Source organism: Pseudorca crassidens, chromosome X (genome assembly GCF_039906515.1).
Source record: "Pseudorca crassidens isolate mPseCra1 chromosome X, mPseCra1.hap1, whole genome shotgun sequence".
Classification (NCBI taxonomy): Eukaryota; Metazoa; Chordata; class Mammalia; order Artiodactyla; family Delphinidae; genus Pseudorca; species Pseudorca crassidens.
The window spans coordinates 99,231,873-99,259,095 of NC_090317.1; the positions used below are offsets into that span (position 1 = coordinate 99,231,873).

Sequence of the window (27,223 nt, forward strand, 5' to 3'; positions counted from 1 at the left end):
CTCTTTCACCCCAGCAGAGCCGAAGTGGCGGCGGCGTCTCTGGCAACCGGAGCGCCGCCAATTTTCCCCTCCACTTGCGCCTGGAAAAAAAAAATTGGTTCCTTGGGGTCACCTGGGAGGGGAGCGGGCGGGTCTGGCCCGGCCGGAGGCGAAGAGCCTCTGCGGTTGCCCTAGGCGCTTTCCCAGTTACAATCCGGAACAGGCTGGAGATGCTGAGCAACCTGCCCAGGCCTCATTTTGCCTCTGGAAAACAGAAGTCGTCTGGTGAGCAAACAACTTTTGAGTACTTTTTGCAGGCCAGCAGGCTCCAGGCCTCTGGTCTCTGCTTCCTCTCCAATACGCTAAATTCTCAGTAAAAGCTTTGTCTGGTGTCTGGCACCCACCCCACTTCTTGGTCCACAGCTCCAACTCTGGAGCTCAGTTCAGATTAATTCCCACATTTACCTTCTTACTTCAGCAACCATAACATCACGTTTTGCTGGTCCATCTCCCAAAAAGCGTTCACAAATGACCCCTTCTGTGTCCTTTGGATAGTTCCGGGAAAGATGGCATTTAAAGTAACCAGAAATTCCTAAACAAAATACAGAACAACAGTAAACTGGTCAAAGAAGGCACATTGGAGAAATAAGAGATTTAGAAATAAGAGCTGGTGGGAGGGTGGTATCCTTGAAAAGCTAGAAACCAGCCCAACTCAAGATAGTGGAGACTCTGCATTACTTTGAGGTAGAAATTAGAAGGAACCACTTCATGCTAAGTGTCATAGAAATATGACAATCAGACTGTCTCGTTAAAGGCCATGTAGTCCAGCCATCCACTTGTGCTGAAATTGCTCACAACATCCCCACCAAGTGGTCACCCTGGCCCACATTCTTGTAATTTCCATCTTCTAGGTTAGTTCTCCCATCTTGGAGCCCTCTGGGAGGCCATGCAGCACACCGTCAGATAGCAATAGATAGGGTCTCCAATCCACTATTTTTCAAGCCAGCTATTCCAAGTTCCTGCAGCAGTTTTTCGTGGTCTCTCTGGAGTTGCTCCTCCATCCTGCTCACTGTCTCCGGAAGTAGCTCCACTTTGCTTGTAAGTGTGGCACCTGGAATTCATTCAAGCACCATTTTTTCTAGGACAGAATGGAGTGGCGTGGCCACCTATTTTACTGTAAATGGTAACTTTTCTAGAACATATCGATTGCACACAAGTGCTTGGAACTTAAACATGTTAACACATTTTAACTTCACAACAACCCTGAGAAGGAAGTAAGGATCACAGAGTTTAAGTAGCCAAAGTAGCAGAACTGGGATTTGACCTAGTTTGCTGATGCCGGAACCAATGTTCCTTCTACTACCCAATAAATATCTATTTCTTACAATGCTGCCTACTATTTAAATGGACTTCTTTTAACTGCTACATCCATATGCAGCTGGTTAACAAAATTCTATGTATCCCGTTCTTTTTTTTTTTTTTAATTGCAGTATAGTTGATTTACAATGTTGTGTTAGTTTCAGGTGTACGGCAAAGTGATTCAGTTATACGTGTATATATGTTCCTTTTCAGGTTCTTTTCCCTTATAGGTTATTACAAAATATTGAGTAGAGTTCCCTGTGCTATACAGTAGGTCCTTGTTGGTTATCTGTTTTATATATAGTAGTGTGTATCTGTTAACTCCAAACTTCTAATTTATCCCTCCTCCCCCCTTTCCCCTTTGGTAACCATAAATTTGTTTTCTATGTCTGTGGGTCTATTTCTGTTTTGTAGATAAGTTCATTTGTATCATTTGTTTTTTAGATTCCACATATAAGCGATATCATAAGATATTTGTCTTTCTCTGGCTAACTTCACTTAGTATGATAATCTCTGGGTCCATCCATGTTGCTGCAAATGGCATTATTTCATTCTTTTTTAATGGCTGAGTAATATTCCATCGTATATATGTACCACATCGTCTTTACCATTCATCTGCCAACGGATGTTTAGGTTGCTTCCATGACCTGGCTATTGTCAATAGAGCTGCAATGAACATTGGGGTGCATGTATCTTTTCAAATTATGGTTTCCTATGCTTATATGCCCAGGAGTGGGATTGCTGGATCATATGGTAATTCTATTTTTAGTTTTTTAAGGAACCTCCATACTGTTCTCCATAGTGGCTGTACCAGTTTACATTCCCACCAACAGTGTAGGAGGGTTTCTGTTTTCCACATCCTCTCCAGCATTTATTATTTGTAGACTTTTTGTTGATGGCCATTCTGACCAGTGTGAGCTGATACCTCATTGTAGTTTTGATTTGCATTTCTCTAATAATTAGCGATGTTGAGCATTTTTTCATGTGCCTGTTAGCCATCTGTATGTCTTCTTTGGAGAAATGTCTGTTTAGATCTTCTGCCCATTTTTTGATTGGGTTGTTTGTTTTTTTGATATTGAGCTATATGAGTTGTTTGTATATTTTGGAAATTAATCCCTTGTCGGTCACATTGTTTGCAAATATTATCTCCCATCGTATAGGTTGTCTTTTCGCTTTGTTTATCGTTTCCTTTGCTGTGCAAAAGCTTTTAAGTTTAATTAGGTCCCATTTGTTTATTTTTGTTTTTATTTCCATTACTCTAGAAGACGGATCCAAAAAGATATTGCTGCAATTTATGTCAGAGTGTTCTGCCTATGTTTTCCTCTAGGAGTTTTGTAGTATCTGGTCTTACTTTTAGGTCTTTAACCCCTTTTGAGTTTTTGTATATGGTGTTAGAGAATGTTCTAATTTCATTCTTTTACATGTAGTTGTCCAGTTCTCTGTATTCCATTTCTTGAGCAGGGCAGATCTTTTTGGACCAAAGTACAGAACTTTTAATTTATCTTACTTAAACTTTATCTCATTAGATTTAGCCCATTACTTCATTATTTTAGGTCCTAACTCGGTGCTCTAATGTGTTTGAGTCTTACGCATACATTTGATAACTATCCTACATATTCATCCAAGTTATTGATAATTTACAGGCAGCACTGGCTGGGCAAAGGGCAAAGTACTTTGGAACATTTGGAAAGCTTCTTCAGCTTGATATCAGCCCATTAATTAGCATCTTTTATTAATTAATTAATTAGCACCTTTTGGCGTATGTTGTTTCAGCCAGCTATGAATCATGTTAATTGTATAATCATCTAGCCTATATTTTTCTTCTTGATCACAGAATATTATGAGAGGCCTTGCTAAATGCCTTGCTAGAGTCCCAGGTTAATGGCCAGTTTTTCTTTTATGGAATCGGGGAGAAAGGCATTTTTGTCATCTGCCATGGAGGAGCCACTGTCACGTGATACAAAAATGCAGAAATCGCATCATAATATTCCAAGTTAAAATTGTAGGGGGTGGTATTTAATCTCAATGTAATCGTCATTATAGGAAACACCCTCATGAAGATTTAGTTGGGAGAAGATAGGAAGATGCTAAAACCTGGGAACATGGCAGTAGTGAGTCTGCTGGCCTCCAGCCTTAAGCTTTCAGGTTCTGGCATGTCTGAATATGTTGTGGTTAGCATTTTGTCCCAATCTTATTTTTAAAAAGCCTCTTTATTATTTTTTTGACTTTTTATTTTATATTGGAGTATAGCCGATTAACAATGTTGTGATAGTTTCAAGTGCACAGCATAGCGACTCAGCCATACATATACATGTATCCATTCTCCCCCAGACTCCCCTCCCATCCAGGCTGCCACATAACATTGAGCAGAGTTCCCTGTAAAATACAGTAGGTCCTTGTTGGTTATCCTTTTTAAATATAGCAGTGTGTACATGTCAATCCCAAGCTCCCTAACTATCCCCTCCCTCCACCCTCCCCCCCATCCACCGTAACCATAAGATCATTCTCTAAGTCTGTGAGACCGTTTCTGTCTTGTAAATACGTTCATTTGTATCATTTCTTTTTAGATTCTGCATATAAGCGATATCATACGATATTTCTCTTTGTTTTACAATTAGTAGAAATTTGGAAACAAATTCATGTGTACACCATTAATAAGCGACTTTGTCATAATTATCATGGTTATAATTGTCGTTTTGTTCCTGGAAGAATATTAGACAGGGAAACGTTTTCCATCTTTAAGACACAGAACGTCTCGTGTAATTTCATTTTGTGCCAAATGGGTGATTGCTTGGCTGGAAGTAGAAAGTGTTTGTGGCACAGCATTCAGTCAGCAATATTTATCAAAAATGTTTATTTGGGGCTACACAGTATCTTTAGAAACGACTTACTTGGTTTCTATTGGAGGGGCTCAAATATCATTACAATCCTGATTTAAACTATAGATGAGAGACTTCCCTGGTGGCGCAGTGGTTAAGAATCCGCCTGCCAATGCAGGGCACACAGGTTCCATCCCTGGTGGGGGAAGATCCCACATGCCGCAGAGCAACTAAGCCCGTGCACCACAACTACTGAGCCTACACTCTAGAGCCTGTGAGCCACAACTACTGAGCCCGTGTGCCATGGCTACTGAAGCCTGTGCGCCATGTCTACTGAAGCCCGTGCGCCTAGAGCCCATGCTCTGCAACAAGAGAAGCCACCGCAATGAGAAGCCCGCGCACAGCAACTACAGAATGCCCACACACAGCAATGAAGACCCAACGCAGCCAAAAATAAATAAATAAATAAAATAAATTTAAAAAAAAAAACTATAAGTGGAAATGCTGAGGTGATTCACATAGTAATTAGATTTTGGTTTTAGAAAGAACAATCTTTATTTACTTAACAAAAAGTCTATAAGAGAAAAAATGAACAACGTTGCTGTGTATGAAAACTTCTCTCTCTCATTTAGTCTCCTTCACTAGCATATTATCTAAATCACTGGGGCTTTGGATTCAGAATCCAGAATATTACAAATTGAAGATTCTTAGGAATCTATGAAGTATTAAATTAAGAAATTCTAATGTGGGTTTAGGGTTTGTTCATTCCCTCCTGTTTTTTCATTTAGTTTCAGACACCATGTTCAGCTTCGTTAGCTCCAGATTGAAGCAAACTGATGCCGCTAAGAATGACCATTTCAGCTGCTTTTATAAATGTCACTCTTGACCTATTCTAGGGACCAGACCTCTGTGCATTCAACCAGTTGGTTCAAGTACTTTGCATTTCTTTGTACCATTTGTGTAATTCCTCCAAAGCTGGAAAATAGAGTGCTTGGGTTATTACTATCTAATGTCATGTTTACTCAAAATTCTATTTTTTATTTATTCAAGCATAAGGTATTAATTTGCCTTCCTTCTAGAACACAATTCTTAACCTATCTTCCAGACAGAAACAGTCTCCTCTCCCCTCCCCTCCCTCCCTGCTCCTACCCCCCTCCTCTTTCTCTCCCCACCACAGGGCCAGAAATTGAAATGGGAGGAATGCTTAATAGGAGTATGATGTACTCCCAAGTCTCGAACTATTTTGGAATCCTTCTATGATCCATTCCAAACAATGAGGTGTGCAAGGAGGCCAAGTTCACCTACAAGATACTGTATATGATGGTATAATATCAATAAGTCAACCACAGAAAAAATTAAACCCACCACACATTGCAAAGTAAGTGATTAATTCCAAAATTATGACTGCATTCTTATTAAGGCCATAGAAACATCCAAGTAAATTTGTGTTTTAATACCAAAATTAGGTAGAAATAAGTTTTCTCTAACAAACATTCTATCTACTTGAGAGGGTGGAGGTGTCAGATCACGTAGTGTAATGGAAAGAGCAAAGCTTCTGGAGTCAGACCCATCTCCATCTCCCACCCCACAACCCCCAGGTGTAACTCACTCCTCTGCCACTTCCTAGCCTGTGGGCTCAGAGGAGACACATACCCTCTGTAAGCCTCACTTTCCTCACCTTGCAGAGTTAATGGAAGCATTAAAGATGAAGTATGCACCTTATAGAATATCAAGCATATGGTAGGCTGTTAATATGTCACCTGGCTATGATATATTTTCACTGTATATTGTATTGGTCTGTATCATGAGGCTGTATATGAGAATTGTGAATGACAAGAAATGCCTGTATTTTCTTGTAGCTCATCTATCTTTTGTAATGTGAAGCATTGTTTGGGGCCTTGGACCTCTTCCGCTTGCAAGTTTTGGGGATATATGATGTCTTTTTCTTTCTTTTCTCCCCCCCCTTTCTTTCTTTTTCTTTCCTTCTTTCTTTTCTTTTCTTTCTTTTCTTTCCTTCCTTCCTTTCTTCCTTCCTTCCTTCCTTCCTTCCTTCCTTCCTTCCTTCCTTCCTTCCTTTCTTGTCAGTTCTGTCACTATGCTTTCTCTCAGCACACATTCTTTTTTTTGCTTTTTTTTAAAAAGAAAGTTATTTATTTATTTGTTTTTATTTTTGGCTGCGTTGGGTCTTTGTTGCTGTGCATGTGCTCTCTCTAGTTGTGGCAAGCGGGGGCTACTCTTCTTTGCAGTACGCGGACTTCTCATTGTCGTGGCTTCTCTTGTTGCAGAGCACGGGCTCTAGGGACGTGGGCTTCAATAGTTGTGGCGCATGGGCTTAGTTGCTCTGCGGCATGTGGGATCTTCCCGGGCCAGGGCTCGAACCCATGTCCCCTGCATTGGCAGGCGGATTCTTAACCACTGTGCCACCACGGAAGCCCTCAGCACACATTCTTAAAACAGTTCACAAATTCCTCATCATACATAACGTGAACATTTACAACATTCATGGTTTAAATCTCTCAAACTTATTTAGCCAAGAAAGGTAGTATTTGAAGAACAAAGAATTTAAAGAGAAATCATAAATGAAAGGAGGAGAGGAAGTTAGCCATGCAGATAGCTGGGGGGAAAGCAGGGCAAACGGGGAAACAGCCAGTGCAAAGGCCTTGAGGCAGAGGCGTGCTTGAAATATTCACGGAATGACAAAGAGGCCAGTGTAGCAGTAGCAGGTAGAGTAAAGGGGAGAGTGTTAGGTGATGAGATCCGAAAGGCAATGGGATCAGATCACAGAGGGATTTGTAAGCTGTTTTAAAGACTCTAGCTCTTAGTGGAGGAAGAGGTGTCATTGGAGTGTTTTGAGCAAAAGCATCACATGCTTTGATTTACATATGAAAAGAACCCTGTATTATTCTCTGGGTTGAGAATAGTCCCCAGAGGAGCAAGGGTGGAAGCTAGATGGGCAGTTAGAAGACCACTGAAATCATCCAGGAGAGAGATGAAAGTGGCTTAGACAAAGATGGCAGTGGTGAGATGTGGTTGTGTTCTAGGTATATTTAAAAAGTTGAGCCCGTAAAATCTGCTGATGGATTGCATTTAGGTGTCAGAAAAAAAGATAATCAAGGAAGACAAGTTTTTGATCCAAGCAACCAAAAAGAGCTAACACTGAAATGGGAAAGAGTACTGGCAGAGCATGTTTGAATGAGAGGATCAAGAATCCAATTTTAGGGGCTTCCCTGGTGGCGCAGTGGCTGAGAGTCCGCCTGCCGATGCAGGGGACACGGGTTCGTGCCCCGGTCCGGGAAGATCCCACATCCCACATGCCGCGGAGTGGCTGGGCCCGTTAGCCATGGCCGCTGAGCCTGCGCGTCCGGAGCCTGTGCTCCGCAACGGGAGAGGCCACAACAGTGAGAGGCCCACGTACCGCAAAAAAAAAAAAAAAAAAAAAAAAAAAGAATCCAATTTTAAACATGTTAATTTCAAGATACATATTATACATCAAGCAGAGACACTGCATTGGTGGTCAGATATCAGCGTTGAATCACAGTGTTTTTTAAGTGCTGCCCCAAATTCTAGTTTTCATAAGAGTGCAATGGATCAAAAAGGTTTTGACTATAAAAACTCCAGCACCAACAGCCACACCATCTTTCTTGTTCCCTTCACGGGCTACCTTCCCCAGAGTTGCCTAAGCATCTCTGTCACCTCCTTTTCACTCCTCAACCCACTCCACTCTGGCTTCCAGAGCCATCACTCCACAGAAACTGCTTTTGCTGGTGCTACTAGTCACTGTCTATATGGTGCAAAGCAAGTTTTCAGTTCTCCTGATACTTGATGTTGTCAGCACTTGACACTGCCGACCACATCCTCATTGGACTGTGCTCTTTCCTCAGCTTGTATGTTTTCCTCCTTTCTGTCTTGCTTAGTCTCCATTGCTAGTTTATCCTTCTCTACCCAGTCTTTAAATGTTGGAGTTCATAAGGACTCCCTCTTAGACCCTGTTCTCTTCTCCCCTTGTTCTTTTGCCCTGGGCATTGCCATGGTGTCAAATGTCATCCATATGTGGTTGACTCAAAAATATGTGTCTCGGGGCTTCCCTGGTGGCACAGTGGTTAAGAATCCGCCTGCCAGTGCAGGGGACACAGGTTCGAGCCCTGGTCGGGGAGGATCCCTCATGCCGCAGAGCAACTGAGCCTGTGCGCCGCAGCTACTGAGCCTGCGTTCTAGAGCCCGTGCTTCTCAAAGAGAGAGGCCACCGCAGTGAGAGGCCCGCGCACCACAATGAAGGGTAGCCCCCGCTCGCCACAACTAGAGAAAGCTCGCATGCAGCAACGAAGAGCCAACTCAGCCAGAAATAAATAAATAAAATAAATAAATTGAAAAAAGATATGTCTCTAGCCGAGATCCCTCTTCTTAGCCTCTGACCCATATATTCACCCCATTTCTCCACAGTCATGCCTCCCAGGCATCTCAAACTCAACATGTCCAAAACCATACTTTCACCGCTGCCAAGCCTGCTTCCCTTAAGTATCACGTTTCTCATGAAATGGTACCATTATCCAGCCAGTTAGTTATATATGCCAGAAACTCGGAAGTTACCCTGGACATCTTTCTACTCTTCATCCTTCACATCCAATTAGTCACAAAATCCTAAACATATCTCCGATCTCTCACCTTCAGCTCCCTGGCTTTGTGTTTGGCTGGCTCATTCTTGTCTTTCCGATCTAGACTCAAAGGTCTTCTCTAATCACCCTACCTAAGACAAATCTCTCTCAGCTGCTCCATATCCCAGCCCTGTGGAGCTGCTCCTCTGAGCACTGGGACGCTAGCAGCAGCTGGCAGGACCCCTCTACAAAGGTCTGAGCAGCAACTTCTTGGAGCCTCTTGTCTGACCTCTTAGGTTTGAGTAATGCCAACCTCTCCTTTCTTGTTCCCCCAACCTTATGAGTGGCAGCTGCTTCTTACAGCTATTATCTCTGCACTTCCTCAATTTTGCCTTTTTGTTCTTTCAGCCCTCCACCACCTGTGTAATTAAATTCCAATGTTAAAACCTCTCTGTTAAAATACCTAGGGCAGTCTCTGTTTTCTCGGATGGGCCTTACTGACACAATAACTTTGGTTATGAGTCCATTTGGGGTTTTTAAATCTTTTCTTAAGTCATTTTTAATACTTTTTATCTGCCTGGAAAATTATCCATTTTATCAACAGAGTTGTGTAAAGTATTTTCTTCTAGTTCTATCAAGATCCTCTGTTTCTTTGATAATAAACCTAATCTCATTTGTAGATTTTTGTATTCATTCTCATAGTCATCCTTTTTTCTCATTTAGGCCATTTAGCTTTTTGTCCCCTTTCTGAAGAAACAACTGCTTTTGAATTGATTTATGAATTCTGTCATTTTTTCTAATTTACTATATATATATTTTTTAACATCTTCATTGGAGTATAATTGCTTTACAATGGTGTGTTAGTTTCTGCTTTATAGCAAAGTGAATCAGCTATATGTATACTGATATCCCCATATCCCCTCCCTCTTGCGTCTCCCTCCCATCCTTCCTACCCCACCCCTCTAGGTGGTCACAAAGCACCGAGCTGATCTCCCTGTGCTATGCAGCAGCTTCCCACTAGCCATCCATTTTACATTTGGTAGTATATATATGTCCATGCCACTCTCTCACTTTGTCCCAGCTTACCCTTCCCCCTCCCTGTGTCCTCAAGTCCATTCTCTACACTTGCATCTTTATTCCTGTCCTGCCCCTAGGTTCTTAAGAACCATTTTTTTTTTTTAGATTCCATATACATGTGTTAGCATACGATATTTGTTTTTCTCTTTCTGACTTACTTCACTCTGTATGACAGTCTTTAGGTCCATCCACCTCACTACAAGTAACTCAATTTCGTTTCTTTTTATGGCTAAGTAATAGTCCATTGTATATATGTGCCACATCTTTTTTTTTTTAACATCTTTATTGGAGTATAATTGCTTTACAATGTTGTGTTAGTTTCTGCTGTATAACAAAGTGAATCAGCTATACGTATACATATATCCCCATATCCCCTCCCTCTTGCATCTCCCTCCCACCCTCCCTATCCCACCCCTCTAGGTGGTCACAAAGCACCGAGCTGATCTCCCTGTGCTATGCGGCTGCTTCCCACTAGCTATCTATTTTACATTTGGTTTTACTGTATTTTTTATCTTATGAGTTTCTTCTTTCTGCTTTCCTTTGTTGTTTTGCCAGTTTTTTAAAACTTATTAAGTTGACTATTTAATTCATTTGTTTTCATCTATCCTATTTAGTAATGAAACTGCTTAAGGGTATGGATTTTTCTTTGATTACTGCTTTAGTTCTTTTAATTATTCTTCTTTAGATCGACTCTATTTGTGGCTTTGATATCTTCTTTGGCCCAAAAGTTACTTGAGATTTTTAAAATTTCTATATAATATAAGTTATTTTAGTTTCTATGCTTGTTATTAAGTTAAGTTTCATTATTTGGGGTCAACAGCTATAATCTGCATGATTTCTACTCTGGGAATTTATTAAAGTTTTCTTTGATTATGCCTTATTCCTTCAATTCTAATATAAACTTTAATTTTACTGCCCTTTTTATTGATTCTAAGACACATTTTAATGTTTATGAAATGGGACATCTTATCAACAATTAATGGTATCTTGCAGTTACATAATTGACAGCGTTTTTACTTTCTTAGTGGAACATAAAATAATGTTAGATTTTACAATCTGATGACATCTTAAATTTGATGAATGTGTTTTGTTTAAATCACTCTAAAATTGTAACATACCTCAACATGTCTACTAAAAGAAAATTGACAACTGTTAAGGTTTTTTCCCTACAGCTATTTTTTTGGGCTGCGTTGGGTTTTCGTTGCTGCACGTGGGCTTTCTGTAGTTGCAGCGAGCGGGGACTACACTTTGTCGCGTTGTGTGGGGCTTCTCATTGCGGCGGCTTCTCTTGTTGTGGAGCGCGGGCTCTAGGCGCGCGGGCTTCAGTAGTTGTGGCACGCAGGCTCAGTAGTTGTGGCTCGTTGTGGCACGCAGGCTCAGTAGTTGTGGTGCATGGGCTTAGTTGCTCCGCAGCATGTGGGATCTTCCAGGACCAGGGCTTGAACCCATGTCCCTTGAGTTGGCAGGCACATTCTTAACCACTGTGCCACCAGAGAAGCCCTCTACTGCTATTGTTGAATCATTGGTGTATCTTATTGCTGATGAAATCTTAGAACTAAAGACAAAGTCTTTCTTATAGTTCTATGGATACATGAAAAAGAAATATTACCTGTTTTCAGGGTATAAAGTTTAATATATATCTATTCAATCAATTATCTTAATTATGTTATTTAAATCCTCAGTAAAACCTTACTTAGATTTTGATGATGGTGGGAGGTGGGGAGTTGGTATACTTGGTCTGTGTTACTGCAGAGTAAGTCAAAGTCTCCAATTTTTGGACATGTTATTGATTTCTCATTGTAGTTCCTTCAGGCTTTTAATGTATGCATGTTGAATATATATTACTTGTTGCACAAATGTTAGTTCGTTATTTGAATTGTACCTTTTATCATTAAAAATTGATTCTCTTTGCCATTTCAATGTGTTTTTAAAAATTTAACCTTACAGGATATTAATTTTGCTGACTAATTTTCCACTTTCGTTCCATTTGCCTGATGCTTTGCCCATTGTTTTAATTTAAATCTCTGTATATCAAACTGTTTTTATGGTAATTGGATTTTACCAGCTTCCTCATTCCTTGGTTTTTTAATTTCAATTCATCTCTTGGTTGGCTTGATTTTGTCATCAGGTGATTTTTTTTTTCCCAAGAAGAGTTTGTGGGTGCAATATTCTGTGAGTTTTTGTAGGTTTTAAAATATATTTCTTTTTTTTTTAATCTGGACAACAGTTAGCCTGACTATAACATTATTGGATCACACTCTCTGCCCCAGAACTCTGAATATACCCTACTATCTTCCATGGCTGAGTGTTGCTGTGGAGAAGTCTGAAGTCTCCCTGATTTATTCTAGCTTTTTTTATGGATGCCCATAAGATTCTATGTATTCATTGAGGTTCAGTAACATTACTTGTATATGTCTCACTATTTACTATTCTAAATCATTTTTTCCCTTGAATTTAGTATACATTCAATCCACAGATTCGTGGCTTCCTTAATTTCAAGCAAGTTTCCTTTAATTTTATCATTGAATATTTTTTGTCCTCTAGGTTTTCTACCCTTTTCTTCTGGAGCTTATCGGTATTCTTTTGTCTCCCTTTCATAGCTGTTACTTTTTTCCTATTTAGTTTCATTTATTTCCCCTTTTCCATTTCATATTGGACAATTTTTTCAAGCCTGTCTCCGTATTACTTTCTTCTGATAGCAGTAATACCTATTCTACTTTTTGCCTTTCAAATGTGGTGGTTTCTTTCCAGCAATCTGAAATACTTCATTTAAAGAAGCATTTTTAAAAATCATGGTGAATAGGTCAACATCTGATAAAATTGGGTTGGGGGTACCTGGGTTGTTTATTAACATCTATATTTTTCTGTATGCTTGGTTTTTTAAAAATAGACTTTTTAATTTTTATTTATTTATTTATTTTAAAATTTATTTATTTATTTGGCTGTGCCGGGTCTTAGTTGCAGCATGCAGGATCTTTGTTGCAGTGTGTGGGATCTTCAGTTGCGGCGTGTGAATTCTTAGTTGCAGCATACATGTGGGATCTAGTTCCCTGACCAGGGATCAGACCCAGGCTCCCTGCATGGGGAGCACGGAGTCTTAGCCACTGGACCACCAGGGAAGTCCCCGAAATAGACACACACCCACAGCCTCCTCCACACTCAGCATCCCCCACCAGAGTGATACCTTTGTTACAATCAATGAACCTACATTGACCCATCATTATCACCCAAAGTCCATAGTTTACATTATAAATGTAGTTGTTATTTCTATAATTGTTTTGTTATTATCCATATTTCCTGAGTCCTGTCAGTACATTTTATATCTCTTACTCAGCATCTTATCATCCCTTACTATCTCTTCCTTGAGCCCCTTTCCTTTTCCTCTTCCAAAACATATAACTTACTTTTTTTAACTTTTTATTGGAGTAGAGTTGATTTACAATGTTGTGTGAGTTTCAGGTGTACGGCAAAGTGATTCAGTTATACATATACATATACCCCCTCTTTTTTAAGATTCTTTTCCCATATAGGCCATTACAGTGTTGAGTAGAGTTCACTGTGCTATACAGTAGGTCCTTATTAGTTATCTATTTTATATATAGTAGTGTGTATATGTCAATCCCAGTCTCCCAATTTATCCCTCCCCCCTTACCCCCCGGTAACCATAAGTTTGTTTTCTACATCTGTGACTCTACTTCTGTTTTGTAAATAAGTTCATTTGTACCCTCTTTTTAGATTCCACATATAAGTGATATCATACGATATTTGTCTTTGTCTGGCTTACTTCACTCAGTATGACAATCTCTAGGTCCATCCATGTTGCTGCAGATGGCATTATTTTGTCTTTTTTAATGGCTGAGTAATAGTCCATTGTATATATGTACCCATCTTCTTTATCCATTCCTCTGTTGATGGACATTTAGGTTGCTTCCATGTCCTGGCTATTGTAAATAGTGCTGCAATGAACATTGTGGTGCATGTATCTTTTCGAATTATGGTTTTCTCTGGGTATATGCCTAGGAGTGGGATTGCTTAGATCATACGGTAGTTCTATTTTTAGTTACTTAAGGAATCTCCATGCTGTTCTCCATAGTGGCTGTATCAATTTACATTCTCACCAATAGTGCAGGAGGGTTCCCTTTTCTCCACACCCTCTCCAGCATTTATTGTCTGTAGATTTTTTGATGATGGCCATTCTGACCGGTGTGAGGTGATACTTCATTGTAGTTAAACATGTAACTTATTTATAATTGTACATTTCTTCTTAATTGAGAGCAGTTTCATTTTTCCAGTTGTGTATTTTTTACTTCTTTACATCTCTCCTAACTTCACATTGAACCCATCAATAAATCACACTGGCTCAATCTTCGGAATATCTCTAGGATATGATTGCATTTTATGCCCTCTTGCAGCTAGGAGAGGTCAGGTCTGGCCAGTGACTTGAAAGATGAAATTTCTCAGCGGCTCTCAGGAAAAACTTTTTAAAAGAGGACAGACCACACTGGCATCTGCCTTTCACCTTTTTCTATTTGCCCTTCCTCCCTTCCTACCATTGGAAAAGCAGCTTGGTACCTCAGATGCAGCATGCATTTGTCACCATAAGGAAGATAACCATGTATACCCATAATAAAGCATGAATCTATAAGAAAGTGGGTGTGGTCAGTTTTATGGTATGTGCAGCTGAGCACCATCTTGACTGATGAACACCATAGATAGAGTATGTATTAGTTTCCTCTGGCTGCCACAACAAAGTACCACAAACTTGGTGTTTTAAAACAGAAATTTATTCTTTCACTGTCCTAGAGGCCAGAAGTCCAAAATCAAGGTGTCAGCAAGTTCGCTTCCTTCTGTATGCTCTGAGGGAGAATCTGTTCCAGGCTTCTCTCGTGGTGTCTACCAGCTGCCGGCAGTCCTTGGCTTGTACATGCATTACTCTGATCTCTGCTTCTGTCTTCACATGGCCTTCCTCTCTGTTTCTATATATTGTCTTTTGTTGTCTCTTATGTGGACACCAGTCTTTGGATTTAGGGTCCACCATAATCCAGGATGATATCATCTACAGATCCTTACCTTAATTACATCTGCAAAGACCTTTATTCCAAATAAGGCCATATTCTGAGATACGGAGTGGGCATGTCTTTGGTGAGGGGCACTATCTAATCCACTGCATGTGTGTGTGTGTGTGTGTGTGTGTGTGTGTGTGTAGATACATGGGATAATATACATGTATTTTTGTTTTAGAGCAATCCTTTTATTTATGTATTTATTTCTTTATATTTTAATTTTTGCTTGATTCTTCTCCCTCTCTTCCCACATCAAACTACATGATACTAATAATACATAATCCTGGTTAACCTATTGTGAATACTTTTATTTTATTTTTATTTTTTTAAAATTTATTTTTGGCTGTGCTGGGTCTTCTTTGCTGCACGCAGGCTTTCTCTAGTTGCGGTGAGCAGGGGCTTCTCTTGTTGTGGAGCGCTTCTCTAGGTGCTTGGGCTTCAGTAGTTGTGGCTCACAGGCTCTAGAGCACAGGCTCAGTAGTTGTGGTGCACATGCTTAGTTGCTCCTCAGCGTGTGCGATCTTCCCGGACCAGGGCTCGAACCCGTGTCCCCTGCATTGGCAGGTGGATTCTTAGCCACTGCACTCCGAGGGAAGTCCCACGGATACTTTTATTTTATCCACAGACATTTAATTCTATGCAGACAGAATGTATATACACAGATAAGCGCATACACATGCACACACACACAGTATTGGTTAGTTATTCTGCATAATGAACTACCCAAAACTCAGTAATTTAATATGGCAGTTACATAATATTGTAGTTCATAAATAATGAGATTGGGGTTTGGTCACTCTTGGTTGGGTTTGCTCATACATCTCAGGATCAGCTAGGGGCTCTGCTGTAGATTGGGTTTGTCTGGAATAGCTTTTATCTTTGCTAGAGTTGCTCTGATTCAAGGATCCCTCATCCTCCTCCTGGGATCAGTGAGCTAGCCCAGGAATATCCTTCCCATGGAGATAGGAGAAATATAGGCAGGCAAGTCCAATCACCCAAGCACTTTTTCAAGAGTCTGCTCATGTCACATCAGCTAACATCTCATTGGCTCACATCATAATCAATGGGCAGGGAAATCTATTTCATCTCTTGATGGAAGAAACTGTGAAGTTACATGGCAAAGGCATGAGAACAGAGAGGAGCACAAAATTGCAACCATAATGCAATCTATCTTACAAACAGATATGATAAACAAACATATATGCCTTCATCTGGTGAGTGTTTAAAAACATAGGTTCATACTACGTAATTTGTTTGCATCTTCCTTTTCTCAGTGACACCTCATGGAAATATCTCTAAGTCATCTTATGGCTTGCTGGATCTTTGTTCCCCGACCAGGGATCAAACCTGTGTCCCTGCAGTGGAAGTGAAGAGTCCTAACCACTGGACCTCTAGGGAAGTCCCTCTCTGATTCAGTTTTTAAATGCTGCATATTTTATTCCATCTTGTAAATCTCCTATAATTATTTAACTGTTTTTCTCCTGATGGGTATTCAATTTGTTTCTTGTTTCTTTTTTTTTGGTCATTTATTTTGAACAGTACAGAAAAAAAAATCTCTCCTGGGTCAAAAGATATTTGTATTGTTAATTTTAATAGGAATTTCCAGGTTACTTTTTAAATAAGGCTGCAGTGCTTCAGTTTAATCAACAATTTATGTCATTCTTCCCTACATTACCGCTAAGAAGTGGTGGTGCTGTTCTTTATTAATCTTTGCCACTTTGTTGTATATAAAGTGACTATTGCTTCTTCATTTTTCATTTCTCTAACTGCTTATGAATTTGAGCATCTTTTCATATGATTTTGCCATTTAAATTTGCACTTCTGTTACTAGTCTGTTTATACCCTTTCCTCCGTTTTCTATTGAGTTGTTTTTCATTTTCTTGTCAATTTATAAGAGCTCTTTGTATATTGCAGAAAGTATGCCTTTGATTGTCTTATGCGATATCTTTCCAGCTCTTTGTTTATTCATTTTGTTTATGGTATCCTTTGTCATGCAAAAGTTTTGTTTGAGGCTGTTTTTACTGTTTAAATACTTATTGAATTAAAGGGTTTTAGAAACACTGCTGTGCTCACTAAGCCACTGTAATCATTAGGAGGCTGAGTGGGGGAGGTGGATCATCTCTTGACACTGCCCAGAGCTTCCCCCAAATTCTCAGTGCATGCAAAAGAGAAATGAAATAGGGCATTTCAATTATACCTCTACAAAATTGAAAAAGGAGAGAGATAAATGAGAAGTCACAGGCAAAGGACATGTGACGAAGCCCCAGCAACTGTTATTTAATAGAAGAAAGCCCACTTGGGTTAACTAGCACTGAAGGAGAGGCTCAGCTAGGGCACTGTATTCGTTTCCTAGGGCTGCTGTAACGAAGCACCACAATCTTGATGCTTTCAAGCAACAGAAATTTATTGTCTCACAATTCTAACCATCTGAAACCAAGGTGTTAACAAGTATGTTTTTTGTTTTTTATAAATTTATTTATTTATTTTTGGCTGTGTTGGGTTTTGGTTGCTGTGCGTGGACTTTCTCTAGTTGCGGTGAGCGGGGGCTGCTCTTCGTTGCGGTGCGTGGGCTTCTCATTGCGGTGGCTTCTCTTGTTGCGGAGCACGGGCTCTGGGGACGCGGGCTTCAGTAGTTGTGGCACGTGGGCTTCAGTAGTTGTGGCATGTGGGCTTCAGCAGTTGTGGCACGCGGGCTCTAGAGCTCAGGCTCGGTAGTTGTGGCGCACGGGCTTAGTTGCTCCACGGCATGTGGGATCTTCCCGGACCAGGGCTCTAACCCATGTCCCCTGCATTGGCAGGCAGATTCTTAACCACTGTGCCACCAGGGAAGCTCAAGGCTGTTTGTTTTTTGGAGGCTCTGAGGGAAAACCTGTCTCCTGCCTCTCTCCTGGCTTCTGGTGGCGGCTGGCCATCCTTGGCTTTCCTCAGCGTGTAGACACATGACTTCAGTCTCTGCCTCCATCATCACCTGGCCTTCTTCCTTGTGTGTCTTCACATGGCCTTCTTATAAAGACACCGGTCATTGGATTTAGGGCCCGCTATAATCCGTGATGATTGCATATTAACCTAACAAATTACATCTGCAAAGACCATATTTCTCAATAAAGTCACATTCTGAGATGGAGATGAATTTTTTAGGGACACTATTCAACCCCGTACAGTCTGCCCTCTGCCTGCATCCCACCCCAAAAACAACCACATCAATCTCGTGTGCAAAATACATCCCCCACAGTCTTGACTCATTTCAGCATTGACTCTGAATCCAAAATCTCATATAAATATCATCAACTCACAAAGTTCAAAATCTCAAAAAGTTCAAAATCTCGTCCTGTAAATCATCTAAATCAGGTATAGGTGAGGATTTGGATATGATCCACCTTGGGTCTAACTTCCTCTACATCTGTGGACCTGGGAAACTAGAAAATAAGTTATCTGCTTCCCAAAATGCAATAATGAGATGGGCATTGGATAGACATTCCCATTCCAAAAGAGAGAAGTGGTCATGGAATCTAGTAGTCCCTCAGTGGAGAGCCTGATTCTGTAGCCCGCCCCCCTCCCCTAGCTTTCTGTCCCATATAGAGTGATGCAATCAGCCCCTACCAGCAACAACTGTCCTTGCAAATTAGATACTTTTTTTATATGTAAAGCCAAATACATCTGTCTTTTTCTTTATAGCTTCTGTGTTTTTAATCTTGGTTAAAAATGTTTCCTCTGACCCTATATTGTACATGTAGTCGCCTAATTTTCTCTGAAGATTCTAGTTGCTTAATTTTATATTTACATCTTTAACTCTTCTGAAATTTATTTTTTATATCATGGAAGATGGAGTCCATTTTAATTTTTTCCATATGGATATCCAATTGTAATATACCACTTATTTGAATAAATTCATACTTTTCCAAAAAAGTGGTTTGAACTATGACTTGGTCATCTGTTAATTTCTCATATACACGGGCTATAATTCTTGATTCTCTATCCTTTTATACTGATTACTATGTTTCTTCTTATGTCAATATCATATTGATTGGCTAAAAGTGACTTTTCAGTATATTCTGATAACTGTTAAAACAAGTCTCTCACTGACTTGATTTTCTGAAAGTCTCCCTTTTTATCCCCTTAAAAGTTCGTATGAGAGTATAGAGTGATACTAACCATTTGGTAACCACTAGCCAAAATTAATTAATATAAGATTAATTAAAATTAAATGAAATTTAAATTAAGTATCATTAAAAATTCAGTCCCGGGCTTCCCTGGTGGCGCAGTGGTTGAGAGTCCGCCTGCCGTTGCAGGGGACGCGGGTTCGTGCCCCGGTCCGGGAGGATCCCACATGCCGCGGAGCGGCTGGGCCGGTGAGCCATGGCCGGTGAGCCTTGGCCGCTGAGCCTGCGCGTCTGGAGCCTGTGCTCCGCAACGGGAGAGGCCACAACAGTGAGAGGCCCACGTACCGCAAAAAAAATTAAAAAATAAATAATAATAATTCAGTCCCTCAGTTGCACTGTCACATTTCACGTTCTCCACAGCCACATGTGGCTGGTGGTTACCATACCGAACAGCTCAGGAGTACATTTCCATCATTGCAGAAAGTTCTATTGGAAAGTGCTGCTCTAGAGTATCTGACATTTTTTTGGTTTCTTCTGATGTTTCTTCTGATGTAAATTCTTCCTCTAACTTGTGTTATATGTTTATTTTCTCCTCTTTTTCTAGTTTTGCAGGTGGGGGAGTAGAGATGATACTAATATCTATATAGGCCATGCAAGGTCCTTCCTCCCTTTTGCTTATATGGTGGCAGTTCAGAAAGAGGCCACTACTTCATAATAGCGTGAGGAAGCTTTCAGCTTCCATCCATGACAGAGTAACTGGAAATGGACTTACCCTCCCATCATAAAACACTAAAAAACTGGAAAAATATAGGAGACAAGTGTTTGCAGGCTTTGAACAACAGGCAGTACAAGAGTGTGATCCTTGAGAGGATGGAAACACAGGAGGGAAGCCTCAAATTCACATCACCTTTCTGACTTAGGGTACTTTTTGGATCATGGTGCAGACCAAGCAGAGGATGCCAGTCTTACTGAGCTGAGGAGGTCAGAGTTTGGGGCAGCTGGAGCATATGGAATTTTCTGACAGTGTACTAAAGAGGAGGGATCAGAGCAGAACAGGACCTAGAATAGCCAATATGGTCTTGGGATTAAAAAAGAAAAGTTGTAGGACTCAACACCTATTCAATTTCAAGGATTATTATAAAGCTATCAAATCAAGGCATAAAGACAAATAGATTAGTGAAATAAAATATAATAAATAGATATAGACACAGTCAATTTATTTATGATATAGAGGCCAAGACAATGGGAAAAAGGAAAGTCTTTTCAAAAAGTTTTACTAGAACAACTAATCATCCACACATTAAGAGAAAAACTTACCTCATACACAAAAATTACTTCTAGATGAACCACAGACCTAAGCAAACAAGCGAAAATGATAAACTTCTAGAATTAAATGTAGGAAACTATCTTTATGAATTTAAGAAGGCAAAGATTTCCTAATCAGGACACAAAAGAAACTAATCATTAAAAATTGTAAATTGGGCTACATCAAAAGTAAAAACTTCTGCTCATCCAAAGTCAGTTAAGCAAATGAAAAGGCAAGCTATCTATGGTCTAGTTGAAAATATTCATAATGCATATGTCTCACAAGGGGTTTGTATCCAGAATTCGTAAAGAATGCCTTCAGTAATAAAATAAGAAGCAGCCCGATTTTAAAATGCATAAAATACTTTTGAAAAGACACTTTGCAAAAGAAAATATATGAAGGCCAATAAGCATATGAAAAGGTATTCGACATTACCAGTCATCAGAGAAATGCAGATTAAAACCACAATGTGATACTTCTTCACACCCACTAAAATGGCTCAAATTTACAAGTCTGATAACACTAAATTTTGCTGAAGATGTGGAGTAACTGAAATCCAGCATTGCAGCTGGGGTATAAAATAGTACAACCACTCTGGAAAACTGTCCGTTTCTTGTAATGTGAAACACACACCTTTACTATGACCATTAATTCTACTCCAGTTCATTCAAAGAAATAAAAACTTATGTCCACAAAAAGATTTGTACAAGAATGTTTACAGCCCTTTTATTCATAATAACCAAAAACTGGAAATCATACAAATGTCTGTTAACAGATGACTGGATAAATAAATGTGCTATAGTCGCACAATGGAATACTAGTCAGCAATAAAAGTGAATGAATTGCTTATACATGGAACAACGTGGATGAATCTTAAAGACATTATGTTGAGCAAAAGGAGCCCAATACAGTGGAGTACGTACTCTGTGATTACGTTGATATGAAGTTCAAGAATAGGCAAAACTAATCAATGGTGACAGAAATCAGAACAGTGATTGTGTTAGAGGGAGGGGAGAAGGGGAAGTTAGAGTTTGACTGCAAGGGGGCACAAAAGAGCTTTATTGGGTGATGGAAATGTTCTATTTTATTCTTGATTAGGATGGTAATTACAGAGGTGTATACATTTGCCGGAACTCATTGAATTGTAAACTTAAGATTTTCGCCTTTTATTGTAGGTAAATTTTGCCGCAAACAAACAAACAAAAGGAACACTGTGATGAATATGAAAGGAAGTATGCTGCGGTAGCCTGAAGCTTTAAATCAGGTATGCTGGCTTAGAAAACTGTATCCAAATCAGTATCTCTTCCGCGGGGTAAGGGGAAGGTATTGTTTACTGGGGGGATGGGTTAGTTTAACTTTTCAGCTCATTGGAATTTTTTCTTTTATGGAGCCTATGTTTTTTGTCTGGTTTGGTTTGGCATGGTTTGACTTCCCTTTGCTCTCCGACTCTGACTACCAGTTGCCTTACTTTCTAGAGAACATTTATCTGGGCTGGGGAAAACAAAAATGGCATATCCATTTCTTCACCATTGCTTTCCCTATGGTTTTTCAGGGTGGAAATAAGTCTATACAGCGATGGTCTCTATTCCACCATGGCCCACTCACACACACCCCCCTCCCCAGCCCATTCTCAAAGAACCCATTGCCTGTAGATGCCTCAAAACCCTCTCACTTATGTGCAGAGATATTTACACCCTGCTTGAGATCTGGAGAGTTATTTGTTAGCTCTCTGCGCCCCCTACTCCCCGCCCGACATTGGCCCATAACTTGGCCCAGAGTTCACTTTGCTTAGCAAATATCCTTCGCTCTTTGGGGCATAGTAGGCATTTCTTAGTGTCAGTATGGATGGAATTTTCCTTTGATTTCCTTCATTCAAATCTGTGGGCTTGGAACAAAAGAGTGTAACAAATATACCTTTACTTCACCATCTTTTGTTGGAAACCCTGAATCTAGTGTGAGCCCTAACCCATGGTTAAAACCTTTGACTGGCCTTCCATTGCCATTCAAAGATAACAAGTCTCAAAGCCCCGAGGTAGCTTACAAGGCTCTATATATGGCCTGCCTTCTACTTAGCTCCCCAGTGTCATCTCACTTCTGGTTCCCCAAATCTAGGATGCCCCAGTCATTCTCACCTTCTTTTATCCTTTTAAGATAACATTTATTGTTCTTTTTCAGATTATTAAAGTAACTGTATTCAGTGGTAGAGAATTGGAAAATACAGAAAAGTATAAAAAAGAAAAGAAAATCACCTGTAATCATGCTTCCTAAAAGATATCACTGATAACATTTTGTCTTATTTTATTCCAGTATTTCTTCTTTTTTAAAGAATATTTATTTATTTATTTATTTTTATTTATTTTGGTTGCACCAGGTCTTAGTTGCAGCATGCGGACCTCCTAGTTGAGGCATGCGAACTCTAAGTTGCGGCATGCATGCGGGATCTAGTTCCCTGACCAGGGATCAAACCCCGGCCCCCTGCCCTGGGAGAGCAGAATCTTACCCACTGGGCCACCAGGGAAGTCCCTATTCCAGCATTATTTCTATGCATAACATCCAGATATTATTTTTATGTTATATATACATGTGTATGTGTGTGTGTGTATACGTATATATATATGTACATATATATATATACATATAATTTTAAGGTAATTAGAGTCATTTGGACTTCTTCTTCTACTCCACATTTTATTATAAGCATGTTCCTATGCTATCATTTCGCATCATCATTATATTTTAAGTTCTAGTGAATATTAATAAGCATTTACTATGCACCCAGTACTACTTGGCTAAGCACTTTACATGTATTTTCTCCTTTAATCCTTGCAACCATCTGTGAGGTACTGGGATGTTCCCATTTCACAGAGAAGGAAATCAAGCCTTAGAGAGGTTAAGTAACTTGCTCAAAGTCCCACAGCTGGTAAGTATTGGAGCTGGGATCTGAACCCTGGTAAAGAAAATCTCAAAATTCTCCTGAGGTGTGAATAGAACAGTCTTTTAAACATTGATTGAATATTGAATAGATAGAAAGGAATAATTATAAACTATATGTAAGGTATAAAGGATCATGATGCAATGAACAAAAATATTACCCACCACCCAGTTTAAGGCAAATACACTTGCTTTTGACAGTTCTTCAAAGTGGCCTTCATTGAAATGATCACAGTTGGAATTAACTAACATTTGGGCCCTAAGATTAAAATTCCTCAGTGTAAAGAAGACAGTGGCAGACTTCCCTGGCAGTCCAGTGGTTAAGAGTCCATGCTTCCAATGCGGGGGGGCGCAGGTTTGATCCCTGGTCGGGGAACTAGGATCTTGCATAACGCGCAGCGTGGCCAAAAAATTAAAAAAAAAAAAAAAGTAGGCAGTGGCTCCCCCAATCCCTCAGAGTACAGCAGGCCCTTTGTCTCTCCAGACAGTCAAATCAATTGGTTGCTGTGAGCCCAGTTCTGGTGGCTGCTTCTCAGGTGTTCCCTTCCCCAGCCTCAGGAAACTTTTGCACTGAGAGAGGCTGGAGAACTCAGAATGAGGCCACCTCAATGGGGTTGACTGAATAGGCTTGGGAGCAGTGGCATCAATGTGGGAAGTGACTAGGGGACAAGCAGAGTCAGTGCTGGTGGCAGGATCAGCTTGTGATGAGTGCTGTGGATAGACAAAGCAAAGCCCCAACATAACCAGTGACAGCCCCTGTGATGGCAGTGGGAAAAGTTGAGCAGCTAAGGTGAGGGGGTAACTTTCATTGCTACCTAATTGAGTGACTCTGAATCATTCTAGGAGAGGCGAAAGGACATTGAGGTTTTAGGAACCCTATGAAGTTCAGGGGGCTCAGCGCCAAAGGTATTTTTGTCACCACAGCCATTTTACCCACACCCGCATCTGTCCACCCTCCTGGCTAGTGTGGGCTGAGCAAGTAAGGATTAATCAATATTTCATAAAATGCAAGTTTCACTTCCCAAACTACTTCCTTCCTTCAACTATGGTGGCTCTCCCATTGCTCTCTGTTGTACCCCTGGGGGTAAACTCTAAAACTGCGTGAGTTGTCTTCAATCAGACAGACACCTCCAGTAGACATGGGAAAGCAGCATTCAAAGGTGATGACTTTGCCACCACCAGTGTCTGCGCCTCTTCTCCACCTCCCGCCGCCCTTATATATGAGCTGAATTCTTGCAATAACCTCTTAAGCAGCATTCTTGTTTCCAGTCTCTCGGGTATATTTGCCACCAATTTGTTTCCTTTTTAAATTGTTTTTAATTATCGAAAATATATCTCTATTTCCAAAGTCAAAATAATTTGACAAGCTGTGTTCAAAAAGTTTCACTTCAATTATTGTCTCTTCCACCCTGCTTCCTTCCTCTCCTCAATCCAAAAAGGAACAAAAAACAGGACATTAAAAACAGAGAGAGGGCTTCCCTGGTGGCGCAGTGGTTGAGAGTCTGCTTGCCGATGCAGGGGACACGGGTTTGTGCCCCCGTCCGGGAAGATCCCACATGCCACGGAGCAGCTGGACCCGTGAGCCATGGCCGCTGAGCCTGCCAAAAAAGAAAAAAAAAAAAAAAAAAAAGGTATACAGATCTAATCTCTTGGAATCCATTAGAAAATCCTTGGAAATATTTGATTTACTTCTTTTCTGTTTTAAGAAAAGAACCCGCAAACTTTATTAAGCATCATAAGAAAGAGTTATAATGAGCTCTTTCAAGGGAATTTTATCAAAATTAAGACAATGCTGTACAGAGTTTCTGATTCTAGAGATCAAAGTCTTTTCAGACTTTTTGGAAGACCTTGAAGATTACATCAACAGTGATGGGATTCTGTCAAGTTCTAACTGACATGAATATTTCTGGTGGGTTAAATGTTAGTTGTGGTGTGTCACCTATTTAGTCCATGTATAGAATATAAAGTCTATACCTTAAAAGGCTTACGCTCTCATTAGATATATAAAACCTCTCAATGGGAGAACTGTCAAGGAATGTGTGGCCATCTTTAATCCAGCACAGACTTGGTCCAGGATAATGACTATGAAAATAAGAAGATCTCAGGCCTAGCTCGAGCACAGGACCCCCATTTGTAGTGTTGTTCCTGTCACTTAATACATATTTAGTGAATGAATAAATAGAAATTAGAGATATTGTGGAGGGAAAATATAAACAGCTGGGCTTCGTAGTAAATTGTATGTGGGAAGCAAAGGGGAAGAGGGAAACAAAGAGATGCGGTTCTGAATTTGGGAAGTTGATGGGCCCTTTGATGGTAATACTGATAGCGATCTCAAGAAAGGAATATTATCTCATTAATCATTGTGGTGGATTAACTTTCAAAAACCACTGAGAGACCATCCCCAGAAATTTTAAGTTTCAAATAATAAAAATAATAATGTTAGATCATGCCTTCAAGATAAGGAGCATAGGGGAAGATTTGGAAATCCTAGAATTACCAGCAATGGTTAAAAATGAAACAAATGATTTCATCCATGGGAGAGATCGTAGCAGGAGCAATTTTAAACAGTCACTGAGCAGCGCTGTTAATGAACACTATTACAGGAACATTTGTGTTGACCTTATAGGGGTTGTTCTCCCATTAGTGGCAGTAGGGGCTCCATAGAGATGGGCAGTAAAGATACCTCAATTCTGAGAAAGAACCATTTTCCTGCCAGAATTTCAGAGGCTTCCCCAGTTGTCTGTTAAATTTGTGATCAGATGAAATATGGGAGACTCGTATTCCATTCCACGTTTCAAGTTTACATTTTTCCATAAACGTTGATCTGGCCGGCTCGAAGGCAGAGGAAGCAGAAACTTCATGTGAATCGGGGCTGATCTGGCTGAGGTTTATGGAGGGGCCCTTCCAGCCTTGCATTTAAATCCCTCCCCGCCTAACTGGAGGGCAAGTTGTAAAGTGCTCCGTCACCCCGTGACCAGGAGAAATGAGAGGTTCTGCGGAGACCGTAATCTCGCTCTAAACAGGTCTCCGGTGACGGCTGGTGAGTGGTGATACATCACGCCAATCGCTCCTCCAAAGGCGCCCAGTGTCACCTCCACCGTGTTCCTGCTCCCCTGAAAGATCCGAGAGCTTCCGGGGAGCGTCAGATTGGGGCCCCCCGAGGGCGGCACGCACAGTGCGTTAGCCGCTGAACCATGGGCCTGGCCCGCAGGCTAATTATTAACATCTGAAAGTCGGCTGTTGGGCGACTGCACGAATCGCTTTTATGACATTTAAAAATACGGATTTTTCTCCTCCTTCTTCCTGGACAGGCCTATCGCATATTAGTCTCTGGATATACTGTCGGTGTGGCTGAGGAAGCCAAAGCCACCGTGACGTCTGTCACTACTGATCACAGCCAGGACGAGGCCCATTCTTCTAGAGACAATAAACACTAAACACATTTTGGAAAATAAATGAAAGAAATATTCATATTACTATCATTATTTAATACTAATACTAATATTTATTTAACCATTTAGGTTCTAAGTTCTATAAAAAGCAAAACACTATCAACACCCTATCACTATAGATAGTATCCCTGCCCATAGGACATTTTCTATTCTGTTTAGATAAGGCAGACGGATGTATTAGAACTGTATCTCACACATTCAATCAGTAGGCCATAATGATTCATAAATAGAGAGTTCACTGAAAATTAGGACCTCCCAGCCTCTGAAAACGCCTTTGGAGTTCCAAGGATTTGCAAGTATGCATCTAAGAGAGTATTTTGGACTGGACATACGACTGAATGCTAGAAAATGTGGGTTACCTTTCAGAAAAGGAATTTCCACCACGCCTTGTCCGATAAATGAACCTAGACTGAACGTGGCTTTGGGGAGAGACAAGGGGTGAGTTTCACTCCATCCGACATTTTCCCTCAGTCACTGACAGATTCTGAGATAAGTCACATCCTGAATATGGTTAGCGCTGTTGTGTCGCTGCTTTCTCCAGGGAA

At 40.4% G+C, this 27,223-nt stretch overlaps 1 long non-coding RNA gene across 1 annotated transcript; it reads left to right on the forward strand.

The window, feature by feature from the left end:
- On the forward strand, positions 1–26,660 carry LOC137217048 (uncharacterized). Its single transcript, XR_010939993.1, has 3 exons — positions 1–264; positions 21,471–21,559; positions 26,538–26,660. It is a non-coding gene; the product is annotated as an uncharacterized lncRNA (long non-coding RNA).
- Positions 26,661–27,223: the final 563 nt, after the last annotated feature.